Source organism: Podarcis liolepis (genome assembly GCF_965112155.1).
Source record: "Podarcis liolepis genome assembly, chromosome: 3".
Classification (NCBI taxonomy): domain Eukaryota; kingdom Metazoa; phylum Chordata; class Lepidosauria; order Squamata; family Lacertidae; genus Podarcis; species Podarcis liolepis.
In genome coordinates, this window is record NC_139557.1 from 93,813,177 (window position 1) to 93,826,642 (window position 13,466).

General features: G+C 41.2%; 1 protein-coding gene and 1 long non-coding RNA gene across 3 annotated transcripts in view; one reads left to right on the forward strand and one right to left on the reverse strand.

The window, feature by feature from the left end:
- LOC310702466 overlaps positions 1 to 2,511 on the forward strand; it is a 4,579-nt gene extending 2,068 nt beyond the window's left edge. Inside the window, exon 3 of the long non-coding RNA XR_014523510.1 lies at positions 1,556 to 2,511. This is a non-coding gene — a long non-coding RNA (uncharacterized lncRNA). The remainder of the gene's footprint in view (positions 1 to 1,555) is intronic.
- The window catches only part of DISP1 (dispatched RND transporter family member 1), a 90,919-nt gene that overhangs the window by 75,778 nt on the left and 1,675 nt on the right, over positions 1 to 13,466 (reverse strand). The window lies entirely within an intron of this gene.

Genomic DNA, 13,466 nt, shown 5'->3' on the forward strand with positions numbered 1-13,466 from the left:
TAAACAACAACAAAAAACACACTGTGCAGTCGCTCTATACTTTTCTATCAGTAACATATACTATCCCTTAAGCAAAATAAGAAACTGGGTAGAAAACATTCATAATAATGCCGAGGTTGCAGGTTTGATCCCCGTATGGGACAAATGTATAATCCTCCATTCCAGGGGATTGGGTGAGATGATTCGCAGGGTCCCTTTCAGCTCTAACATTCTACGATTCAATAATTATGATGATGATGTCATAATTTACACTGAGAGCAGTTCTCAGATGAATAGCTGGCAGGCTCTATGAGCTCTTAGAAACTATTTTGGCATATAAGCAGTATATAAATGAGTAACAATAAATAGTATTTTACATGATAATTGCCCATAATAGCATGCTCCTTCAATCCAAACATCCTATATCAGCACATTGTGTAGTCCTGTCGATACATTTTTCCATTTCTTTGGTCATATGTCGCATCCTGTCCTGGGATCTCTCATCCTCATCACTTCTCCATTATGCCCTCTTTTCCTGTTTATGTTCCACAAACTTTGTCCACAATGGTTCTTTGTAGGCCTGCAGGGCTGGGCTGGGTTGATTGTCACGGTCCTTTTTTTGGAATTTTAAGAAACGTTTCCCAGATTTTTTCAAAAGAAAAAATAATTTTTTTAACACAGGTATTTATGAAAATTGCAGGAAGTGGGCACCATCTTGGAAAATGCATGATCTTTCCCTCCCCCTGACACTTATACAGGAGGCCTCTTCTAAGAGATTGCCTTCTATAACACACATATCCATCACCATAACAAAAAACCCTCCCCCCACAAATAAGGTATATTTTCCCTTGTTTTTAATTCATTTGCCAATTCTTGCAGATTTAATTAAAACTTTTTATCCAGCTAAGATTTCCTTAGTGAGACGACAGTCCTAGTTCCTTTCATTTCAAACTAAATACTCCCACGTAGAATAGCAAGGACAAATCTTTCCTGAGCACATCCGGTCCCCCGCAAGGAGGACATGCAACTGGAAGTTTAGTTCTTTATTGGCAAAGCACTTGAATACATCAGCTCCTAAGTGCAAGTATCTCTTGCTAAATAGCTAGCTGGACATCTCCTTCCTCTGACCTGTGCTGCATCCCAGCAGTTGGAGCAACAGCGCACCACACCTCCTCCAGACCATTTAAACCAGTGATGGCAAAAACTTGGCCCTCCAGCTGTTTTGGGACTACAATTCCCATCATCCCTAGCTAACAGGACCAGTAGTCAGGGATGATGGGAACTGTAGTCCCAAAACAGCTGGAGGGCCAAGTTTGGCCATCACTGATTTAAACCCTCTCTTCTGATGTGGTGTGCACAAGCGACTTCACCTGTGAGGCATCTCCACCTGCTCCTGACGCCGCTTTAAGCCCCTCCTTGACCTTGGAGACCATGGGGAGAGGAGGAAGGAGGTTCTAAGGCTCCAACTCTCTCTCTGAAAATGTCTCTTCCACCTCTGCGCCTTCCTGCAGCTCTCTCTCTGCCTGCTTTTCTTCTGTCTCTGTCTGCCCAGCTCCTCCCTCTCCCCGCCTCACAGGTAGTACCGAACCCCACAAATCACTGTCTCCTTCCTCTGGGTCACCCTCCTGCCCCCTGCCTCCTCTGCCCACCCTTCAGACTCCTGCCTGTCGCTGACAAAATTGCACAATGGCCACAAGAAAGCCATCACTGCAGAAACAACTGCAAGGGTTGATTTTGCATTTCATTATCAGTTGCTTTTTTCACCAGTTGCTTTTGTTCTCAAGCCTCCCTTGCACCTCACCCAAATCTCTTCATACCACTACATCACACAAATGTAATCTTGTGCACGTTAAAAGTAATTTAACATCTTGCTCAGTGACAGTTTTGAGACATTGGCATGTGGCCGACTTGCAACTGATACCACGGTTTAAATACCTTCCCAGCAAAGTTGCACATTAACTTCAAAATACTCTGGGATTAAATATGTTTTTGTTTCAGTTACAAAGCTAATGAAAACCAAATGTCTGAATTTGTTTTAGCTCATGTAATGCACCAGGGATTTCACTTAAAAGGGAAAGGTTTGAATAAACTTCCATTTGCTCAGATGAACACATAGAGCCAGCACTACACTATGCACAGATACGAGTCATTATCGACCAAGTTTAACACAGGGAGAAATATTTGATGTTTAAGTTCCTGGCTGAAATTGCTTCAGACACACAGTATTTGAATATAAGATTTACTGAATTGTATATGTATTTCAAAACTGCAAGTTGCCCACTGCAAGAAGATTCACAGTGCAATCCTATATACATGTATCATCCGAGGCGAAACCCACTGAGTTCACTGGGTCTTACTCCAGTGTATATGTGTACAATATAGACAAATCAGTCTATTAACATCCTAGAGAAAACACTCCTCATCATGCTGAGACAACTTTATTAATTCCGGTTTTAAAATGTTTAATTTTAAAATGTTTTGAGAGTATTCCACTTGTCTTTAAGAAGTCAGCAACAGCTGTTGAGAACAATAAAATCAAATGTGTATCTGAAGAAGTGTGCATGCACACGAAAGCTCATACCAAGAACTAACTTAGTTGGTCTTTAAGGTGCTACTGGAAGGAATTTTTTTATTTTAATAAAATCAAAGTACATGTGACTAGACATTTCAAAAGTCTTGTTCTAAGGAAGATACGTGAGGAATCTTTTATTTCAAGATTTGTATCCCATGTTTCCACATCAAAAGATCTACAAAGCGGCCTATAACAAAATTGAAATGTGCCATAGAGAGAAAAATAAAAAACAGCAGCATAACCAGTGAAACTCAAACAAAATTAAACCATTTAGTCAGAAACAGTAAGGAAGCAGAGCTGTTAAGATATTGATGAAAGTAAGTTTTAACTCTGTGCCGAACAGTAAAATCCTATACATCATTCTACTCAAAAATAAGTCACATTGGGTTCAATGGGGTTTACTCTTAAGTAAGTAGGTACAGTCACTGTTACCTTAGTCAATGTTAAGTGCCCTCCCCTCTTGTCTAAGGAAGGCCTTTCACAGACATGATGCTACGAATGAAGATGCCTTCACTGGTTATGTACTACAGTGGTACCTCTGGTTACATACTTAATTCGTTCCAGAGGTCCGTTCTTAACCCGAAACTGTTCTTAACCTGAAACACCACTTTAGCTAATGGGGCCTCCTGCTGCTGCTGCGCCGCAGCCACACGATTTCTGTTCTCATCCTGAAGCAAAGTTCTTAACCCGAGGTACTATTTCTGGGTTAGCAGAAGCATATGTAACCTGAAGCGTATGTAACCTGAAGCGTATGTAACCCGATGTACCACTGTATAGTACTTCCAGTAACAGAGGCTGCATACTTCTCAATATCAGTTGCTGGGAAGCACATGTTTTCTCTCAGGTACCTAGAGATGTACCTCTTCTCTCTAAGATTTTTTTTTAAAACCCATCACACATTCATATGGGAAACAGCAGTCCTTCAAATAACCAGGTCTCAAATGATTTGGGGTTTTAACATCAGAACTTTGAAATGTGTCCAGGAACAATTTGGTGCATTGCAGATCTTTCAAGAGTGACAAGATATGCTCAAACTGGCAAATTTAAACTCAGGAACCCCGGCAGAATAGCATAATATATAGCACAATGGCTCGGCAGGGGAGGAAATCAATAAAAATCTTTAGCTAGCCAAATAACTTGCTCTAAAGTTCACTTGGAATCTCAAGGCTGAAATAGATTAACCATAGGACATGTCACTGAAAAACTCACGCAAAACGGTTTTGCCAGGTTTAGTTCCTGCAATAAAATTCTGCCTTCCACAGCGTTTTAGGATTGGCACAGCATTCCAGGCAGCTGTTGAAGATATGGAGCAATACGTATTTGGCTCATGATCTAACGTGATGAAGAAACACATTACGGGTTTTATCCAATTCTGATGTGTTTCCAGCCTAAGTGTCTTTCAGAGCTATGGCCAACATTGGTTGTGAAGGGTGATTTATAATTTTACACATGCTCTTCCACAGCAATGCTTTTATCAGTTTATACAGCGTTTCACAATTAACCACTTCTTGTCTGAGGTTTCGGAGATAAGCAACGCTCCGATGAATGAAGCAAGTTTCATCTGCTGCTTGAAATATATTCATCCATAAAAGTAATTTGTGCAGATTTGACTTTACCTCTGAGTAGATTGTTCTGATTTTCTTCCTGTACATTAAAGCAATATATATAGGCATAGGTGTACTACTGAACAACAGCAAGCACTGGTTTTCAAATGGGTAAAAAGCAGCAGAATACAAGTACCTTATTAAGTATTGATGAAATTTCAAAATATTTGAGAAAATTAAAAATTCAATTGGGGATATTTTATGATTGCCTTTTAGCTGGTACTGGTAAAGAGGCTAAGACACCATCCCACAGTTAACCACTGAAGAAATAAAGCCCGTAGCTCTGGTCTGGAGTGCATGAAAACAGGTATGACTTTAGATAAGAAGCCACCACCTCCAGAGCCAACACAAAACTGAAATAAAGAAGACTGGGGTAAGGGTGAACACTGCAGAAAAGGGAAAGGGAAAAGCAAGCACCACATGTGTTTTCTTCAGAACTGATCCAAAATAGTTTTCTTTACATCTTGCTAGTCACTTTCTAGAAGGCCATAAATAAATCACAGACATTTTTTAAGCAGTGCTTGAAGCCAGCTATTGGGGGGGGGGGCAGCTTTCAAGCCATAAAAAGCACTAGAGGCAAAACAATATTCAGATGTGAATGTATGCCAAAGTGAAAACCTATATTTTAAGAACCCTTTTGGACAAAGAAGCATGCATGATGTGCAGGCATGTCTGAAGCCAATGTGACACATTAGAAAGCAAGCAGGAACAAGTTTCTCAGACACAGCAGTCTACTTCATGAGGGGCTGGTTCCAAAAACTGTAAAGCTGCAATCTTAGGGATATTTACTAGCAAGCAACCCCCCCCCCCCCCGGAACTTGGGAAGGCTTACTTCCAAGTAGTGCCAAGCTCTAAGCATCTACATAAAACTGTCAATGAGACATTACATTCAACTGCAACAGAATTCCGTTTTTTTTACAGACATCTTTTAGTTACCAATAGTAAAATTTCAGAGGACTATTGTTTACGATAACAACAAACCTTGGGACAGCTTATCTTCTTATGTAATTAAAGTGTTGCGTAATCTAGCTAAATCTTTACTCCTGCAATTAAACTCCAACAATAGGAATTTTAAAATTCCTGGCAGCCTCAAGCAAAGCTCACATAGCTATTCATTAAAATACTATGGTGATGCTGAGTTTTAGATGTGCAGATATTAATTCACCCCTTCCATCTCCTAAACTGCAATCTTAGATGTACACTTATCTGAACATATATACTTCCAAATAAACAAAACTGCTGATGATGGGGTGTGTGTGTGCATTTACTCTCTTTTTCTTCTCATTTCCTCAGAAAGAAGTTACAAATTATGAGAACATTATACCACACCATATCATGAAAAAATGGGCTGTTGCTATGTTGTTTGCTAATACCACAATTCTTGATTAAATATGCAGTTATCTGAAGTCACACATAAAAGGTAAAGGTAAAAGACCCCTGACAGTTAAGTCCAGTAGCGAACGACTCTGGGCTCATCATCTCGCTTTTCTGGCTGAGGGAGCCAATGTTTGTCCACAGACAGTATTTCCGGGTCATGTGGCCAACATGACTAAGTTGCTTCTGGAGAACCAGAGCAGCGCATGGAAACGCCATTTACCTTCCCGCTACAGTGGTACCCCGCAAGACGAATGCCTCGCAAGACGGAAAACCCGCAAGACGAAAGGGTTTTCTGTTTTGGAGGCGCTTCGCAAGACGAATTTCCCTATGGGCTTGCCTTGCAAGACGAAAGCCCATAGGGAAATCTCCGGGGACCTGTTTTAAATTGCTGGCGGTCGGGAGCAAAGACTTTCGCCCACAGCCGGCCTTCAGAAGAGGTCTTGGACCTCTTCTGAAGGCCGACGGGGGGGCAAAAGTCTTTGCTCCCCCCCCCCGCCTGCCTTCCCGGGACAGCGGAGACTTCTCCGCTGCCCCGGGCGATCTTAAAATGCTGGCGGGCGCTCGCTGCCGACCCCCAGCATTTTTAAATCTCCCCGGGACAGCAGAGACCTGGTCTGAAGGCAGTTTCCCTAGGAACGCATTAATTGATTTTCAATGCATTCCTATGGGAAACCATGCTTCGCAAGACGAAAAACTCGCAAGAAGAAAAAACTTGCGGAACGAATTAATTTCGTCTTGCGAGGCACCACTGTATTTATCTACTTGCACTTTGACGTGCTTTCGAACTGCTAGGTGGGCAGGAGCTGGGACCGAGCAACGGGAGCTCACCCTGTCGCGGGGATTCGAACCGCCAACCTTCCAATCAGCAAGTCCTAGGCCCAGTGGTTTTAGACCACAGAACCACCCAAGTTCCACATAAAGCCCACTAAATGAGGTGTGGGGTAAAAGATCTGGCTGGCTGGCTGCTGGGCTGCCCCACCTTGTGCTTCGTTTTGACAGGTGAGCAGACCCACCCATCACTCAATCACCTCATCTCACCTTTTAACAAAACAACAACCCAACCCTCTTATAATGCTAGTATTGTTAGCAAAAAAGGAACCTAGAATAATCCCTCACTGGAGCAAGCTCACGCATATACAGTCATACCTCGGGTTACAGACGCTTCAGGATGCATTTTTTCAGGTTACGGACCTGCTGAAACCCGGAAGTACCAGAATGGGTTACTTCCTTGTTTCGGGTGTTGTGCATGCGCAGAAGCACTAAATCGCACCTTGCACATGCACAGAAGAGCTGAATTACAGCCTGCACATGCGCAGATGTGCTGCTGTGGGTTGCGAATGCTGCAGGTTGCAAACGTGTATCCCGCACGGATCACATTTGCAACCCAAGCGTCCACTGTATAACCTAGATAGACAAATTTGTATGGTATTATTTTTAGGCCACTTTCCCAAAAAATAAACCCTAAAAAACCCTGAATGTCCCAACATAATCGTTTCCTTTCTCCCATCTATAATTGATTATGCTGTTTTGCCACAAGAGTAGAAGGAACACACAGTTCAGTCCAGAGAGTCACAGAATTTCTTAAAAATCCACTACCCAATTAATATGGGGCACTCTTTAAAAATTGATTAACCTAACCCATCAATCAGTACACTGCAGGATATAAATGATAGTGGTGAAGGAGACCCAAGAAATGGCAAGATTTTTGAATAGAAGTTTAAATGGCCTTTTTGATGTGGGGAACGGCACACAGTAAACAAACAAGGATTAAGAAGTGCTGTATTTTAATTCAGAGACAGTAGTGAGTTCTGAGACAATGTTGGCCAGTTAGGAGCATCTTTTGCCAGAAGAAAGGGATATCTACCAAGCAATTTTGCGGCCTATGGCAAAGTCTTAACTAGCAACTTTGTATGAATAGACTAGTAAGCATTTTCTTTGTTCAGACACACACCCATGCACTTAAAGACACACACCCATGCAGTGAACAGTAATTTATGGTTGAGAAATAAAAGGTTTCCAATGAAGCATTCTTAGTTCACACCTTTAAATCAGCCATTAACCCTGAAGCACAACTGTAATGTGAGAAGTATCATTCTTTAGCATTCCAGCTAAACAGGAGGTGTGTGAATTGTTCCCACAGTTAATCCTTTTTATTTTTTTAGCCCCCCAACAGAGCCTTGAATTTTAAAGTAAGTTTACTCTAGGACTAAATACACCTAACTTAAAAAGGAACAGAAGAATTCACTTCTCCTGTTTCTCAAGGTGCAAATATTTTACCATTTTAAGTGGTTACGGTTTTAAAATTGTGGATTTGTAACTAGAATGTGCAATGCAATGCAGTAAGTTCACAACTTGCACAACTTGTGCGCATTCAGCAAAAAATAAAATATAAATAAAAAGGGGCCAGAAAGAGGATGAGGTTTTGGGGGAAATTACTTTGGCAATCCCACCCGCCATTGAACCCAATGGGTTTTGACTATACACTGTTTTGGCTTTAGGTGTGTAAGTTGCGGGCTTACTGTACAACTTAACATTTTCACAATGTTCAAACAGTTTTCTATATTTCTTTTATTTAAAGCAATGTATATCCCATCCTTCACCCCGTGGTCACAAGACAGGTTATAATTTGTACAAATACACACATAACACAAAGCCAAATTACACAAAAACAGAATCTTAGTTAAAATTAGAAGTACAGAATTCAATCAGAATTCAATCCTTTATCTAATAACAATTCAATCCTAAGTCACTAATGATGTTCAAAGGCAGCGTGAAACAGAAATGCCTTACCCTGTCAGATTCCACCCAATGTAGGAGTCTGCCTGTTACTGGGAGAGGGAGAGCAGGGAAGAAGAGTGTTTCAGAGCCAGGGTGCCACAATCAAGAAGACCCTGTTCCAGGTTCCCACCAAGTATAATGATAGCACAACCAACAGGGTCTTCTCAGCAGATCCCAACTCACAATATCAGGAGAGGCAGTCTTTCAGCTAACTGGCCCCAAACAGTCCAGAGCTTAACATTAAAGTTAACACCTTGAATTGGACTCAGTGATGAACAGGTAGCCAGTGCAAATGTTTCCAAACTGTGTATGTCACTGAATATGTCAGTACCTACACAGCATTTTGCTCAAGCTGCAGCCTCCAAACCACCTTCAAGGGCATCTCCACAGAGAGCATCTTACAGTGGGCAAGCTGGGAAGCTACTAGGGCATGTGACTAAGCTATCTCTGTCCAGGAACACAGAGCATGACAGTTCCCATCAGCCCCAGCCAAAATGGCCTATGGTCAGGGATGATGAAAGGTGTAGTCCAACAGCATCTGGGGGGCCACACATTCCCTATTCCTGCTTTAGAGAGAGTGCAACCTCACACCAAACAATCTGTGAACCCAATTCCTAAACCCGGGAACTCCAGTCTGCAGCAACTCCATCTTGTCAAGGTTCAACCTTAGCTTATAGAGAAATACTGAATGTTTGCAACACATTTTCAGAGGGGGAAAAATTCTGTACTATAGTGAAGAAATTACATTGATTTAAACGATTTCATAAGGGACGGGGGTGGTGCTGTGGGTTAAACCACAGAGCCTAGGACTTGCCGATCAGAAGGTTGGCGGTTTGAATCCCCGCGACAGGGTGAGCTCCCATTGCTCCGTCCTTGCTCCTGCCCACCCAGCAGTTTGAAAGCACATCAAAGTGCAAGTAGATAAATAGGTACCGCTCCGGCGGGAGGGTAAACAGCGTTTCAGTGCGTTGCTCTGGTTTTGCCAGAAGCGACTTAGTCATGCTGGCCACATGACCTGGAAAAACTGTCTGTGGAGTACAGCTGTAAAGATTAAGTTAAAAGAAAAGAAAGGTTGACAATTAGATAAAATTAAGGGTGAGGATTTGCTGAACTAAATATTTGAAATGGGAATGCAGAAAGGGGAGGTATGAGGAGGTCGGTGAAGTTTTAAGAAAATAAGGTTCTGAAATTATACTTGTTCTTTTTTTGTTTGCGTTTGTGTGTATTGTTTTGTTTGATATAATTTGTAAAACTTCAATAAATATCTTAAAAAAAAAAAAAAACGTCGGCTCCCTCGGCCAGTAAAGCGAGATAAGTGCTGCAACCCCAGAGTTGTTTGCGATGGGACTTAACTTTCAGGGGTCCTTTACCTTTTAGGAAGGCCTTCCTGGGCAAGACACTAGCAAATTTAAAATATAAATGCAGCTCAACTACACACGCTTACTATGGTCCACTTTCAAAACTTATTTCAGATACAGAACAGTTCCAAACCACTAGTTCTGAGAAGTAATACAAACTTGAGTGAAATATCTTCTTTAAAAAAGCCCAGCAGTCAGTCAGCACAAAGAGAAAAGAAGTCACAGTCAGAAAATGTTGTGAGAGAAGCTTCTTCAATACTATACAATACATACAAATAAGTGCTTAGCCTCACATGGTTTCAGCATTAATTAAAAACACCCACACATAATGGAGAAGGGAGAATTTCTAATACTACTTATATTGCAAAAAGTTACTAACCCACTTTTAAGAGCGCAAGAGCACATTAAGTCACTGTCCATCAGTTCTGCTCCTCAATTTCCCCCTCCCCAGGGATTCCTCCAAAGTAGCATGTGAGCATCTTCTGGAAATGCTATTAAGGCTTTTAAAAAAATTAGTCTGGCTTTTGGTGTCTGGTATGGTGGAAGAGTTTTAATAGTAGGTTTTATTTTCACTGATTAGGCTTTTTAATGCTTTTAAAACACTGTTAAGCTGCCACAAATCTTCAGGATAGAGTTTTGTGTACAAACCATTAACATCTGAAGAGGATTCCAGAAAGATGAGAAATATTTATTGAAATTTTATGAACTGAGCAGTTTGGGGTTTTCCCCCCAAAATTAGTTGTGCTTGGGCTTTTCCCCCATTGATTTTACAATTCTAGCCCTTTTTGGGTGGTTGCTGATAAAAAAGGAACACTCAGATGATCCCAGTTATGCGGGCTTGACAACAGATTTGAAATATTCCAAGATGTTGTCACCTGACATCTCTCTCTCTTACACACACACAAACACACACACGCTCATGCATACACCCCTTGGCTAACACCTAGTGGAATTACCGTATTTTTCGCTCTATAACACGCACCAGACCATAACACGCACATAGTTTTTAGAGGAGGAAAACAAGAAAAAAAATATTCTAAACGAAATAGTGGATATATGATTTTTGTGGTTCATGCTGTGACCACAGACATGTGATCTGACAGTGAGTTTGGAGTAGCCCAATGCAAAAATCCTGAGGATCCATGTGGATCCATGCTTTGTAACCACGGAGGAGGTAAGGAAGGGGAACCATGGATCCTCTGCTCACAACTGCAGCAGATCCCCCCCGCCACCCTCAGGCATTCGCTCCATAACACGTACAGACATTTCCCCTTACTTTCTAGGAGGAAAAAAGTGAGTGTTATGGTGCAAAAAATACGGTATCTGAAATGTTCCAAAATGTGGCTGAAAATTCAGTACAACTCATTAGACATTGCATGAGAGTGACAAACTGTATCCTTCCAGAATACCTACCCCCACCTGTTTCCCATCACTTTGTGACTTAAGGATTTAAGCTACCAGGAAAAAGAACAAAAAACCTTAACTCTGGTCTGTTAGCCAACTTTAAGAGGGTGACTAATCTCAAAGACGAATACTGTACATAGCATTTGAAAAGAGATGCTTTATGTGGGAAACTGACACATACTGCTGTAAAATATGAAGATTTAGGAGTCAGCATTGTAAGAAGTCTTTATTTTGTTCCTGGAAAACCCTTTAAAACATATTCCAAGTTCCAATGTTTGACACGGTCTACATCTCCAGTGCAGAAGCAGGGGGTGTGGGGGAAGAAGAAATGTTCATACTTTTTCTGGGATGATCACCTTCTGTCTTTTGCCACAGATAACCCAATATCTGAAATAGTAACAGGCCAAAATATGGCTGAAGGCCACTTCCATTTCACTAACAAAAAATCCCTGAGGCACAACAGAGAAGTTAGAGCATCTTTCTCCAAGCTTGTGCCTTCCAAATATTTTTGGACTACAACTCCCATCAACCAATGGTCAGTAATGACGGGACCTGCAGTTCAAAGCATCTGAAAGGTAGTAGGCTGGGGAAGGCTGAGTTTAAAGTGTTGCTTCTTTCCCCTCTTCCTCCACCAGATGTGCTGGAAAGTATCCAGAATTCTACATCCCATTCCAAACAGGAAACCTAAGCAACTACTAAAATCAGCTGGGTAGCCGATGAGGTGCGAAGGTTTACATTACTACTGAATAATTGTTTTGTTTCTAATTTAGGCATGCTCTACCTTAAAAATTCATCAACTCCGGAAATTCATATGATTGTAGGTTTGATGAGGAGCACCGATATGTAAAAAGGTTCACCTTACAACATTTTTATGATGGTCCTACTACGCTGTTGACATACATGTAATGAAATCCTATACAAGTTTACTCAGACCTAAATCCCTCTTACGTTCAGTGGGACTTACTCCCAAGTACGGTAAGTATGCAAAGGGTTGCAACTCTAGGTTCACCTCCGTTTAAGGGAAGACCAGCCAAGGTTCTTCTGACATGTGGAACAATGTTTTATTCATGTAATTAAGTGACCTTTATTTATTTCTCTTGTATTCATTTCTATCAATGGGTTATGTCTGAGTTCTTTGACGGTGGGTGGGGACTGAAAGGGGAAATTAAGGGGGAAACCAAATGTTGTCAATGTGTTTATTTTTTAAAAAACAAAAAACTACACACACACAAACAGTGGAAAATGACATGTTCTAACTCACCTCAATGATAAAAGAAATACTGTCAAGCCTTGATGTATTTGGAAGAGAGAAGATGAACATAAGCCTTAGCTTCCAGTACAGTGGTACCTCAGGTTAAGTACTGAATTCATTCCGGAGGTCCATACTTAACCTGAAACTGTTCTTAACCTGAAGCACCACTTTAGCTAATGGGGCTTCCTGCTGCCACTGTGTCGCCGCTGCACGATTTCTGTTCTCATCCTGAAGCAAAGTTCTTAACCTGAGGTACCATTTCTGGGTTAGAAGTGTATGTAACCTGAAGTGTATGTAACCCGAGGTACCACTGTACTTTAAAAATGCAGTCCCTGTTGCAAACCCAAACTAAATTCTGCCCCGTCCGAGGTAAAAAATAAATAAGTGGAATAATATCCGTAGGCTCTGTTTCTACTACAGAGTAATAAAACGACCAGAGCCTTTATTAATTCTGAACAATCCAAGCAGCAGTCATTTTATAAATGTTATGGCTAAAGTTAAGAGAGCTTTCTTTGCTTTGAATATGTGCTTAGCACAGGAATGTAAATATTCTGATGTAGCAGATTCTTGTACACCAGATAATTAACCAAAGGATTATTGGGACTGCGGCTTACTGAACCAGCACAGAAGGTCCCATGTACACTCTCAGACACCTCCAATTAAAGGCTCTCAGATGCCAGGACTGGGAAATATATGAGACCTTGAGTCTGCTGCTAGGTGAAGTAAACAATACTTAACTAAATGGATGAATGGTCTGACCCAGCATACAGAAACTTTATAGGATAATGCATTCAACTATAATTTCAATTAACCCCAAAAGGCGGTGAAATTCCCTATTGTCTCTGACTTAAGTGTCAGAGATGGCTTTGGAATTGGATCCAATTTTAGGGCAGGCAGGCGACCCTAGGTTAAAATGGCCAACAGTCATAATGATGGAAACTGAAGTCTAACTAGAACTGGAGGGCACCATATTGACTATCCTTGGACTAGACAAACCATGTGGTCCTTTCCTTCAAATTCCACCTTCCATGCTTGACCTTCAGTCAACATGTATCTTTTATCTGTAGAAGACCCTTTAGAAAGATACTGTATATGTGTATAAGCATCCTCTTAATACCCAATTCAAACATGCAAGAATAAAA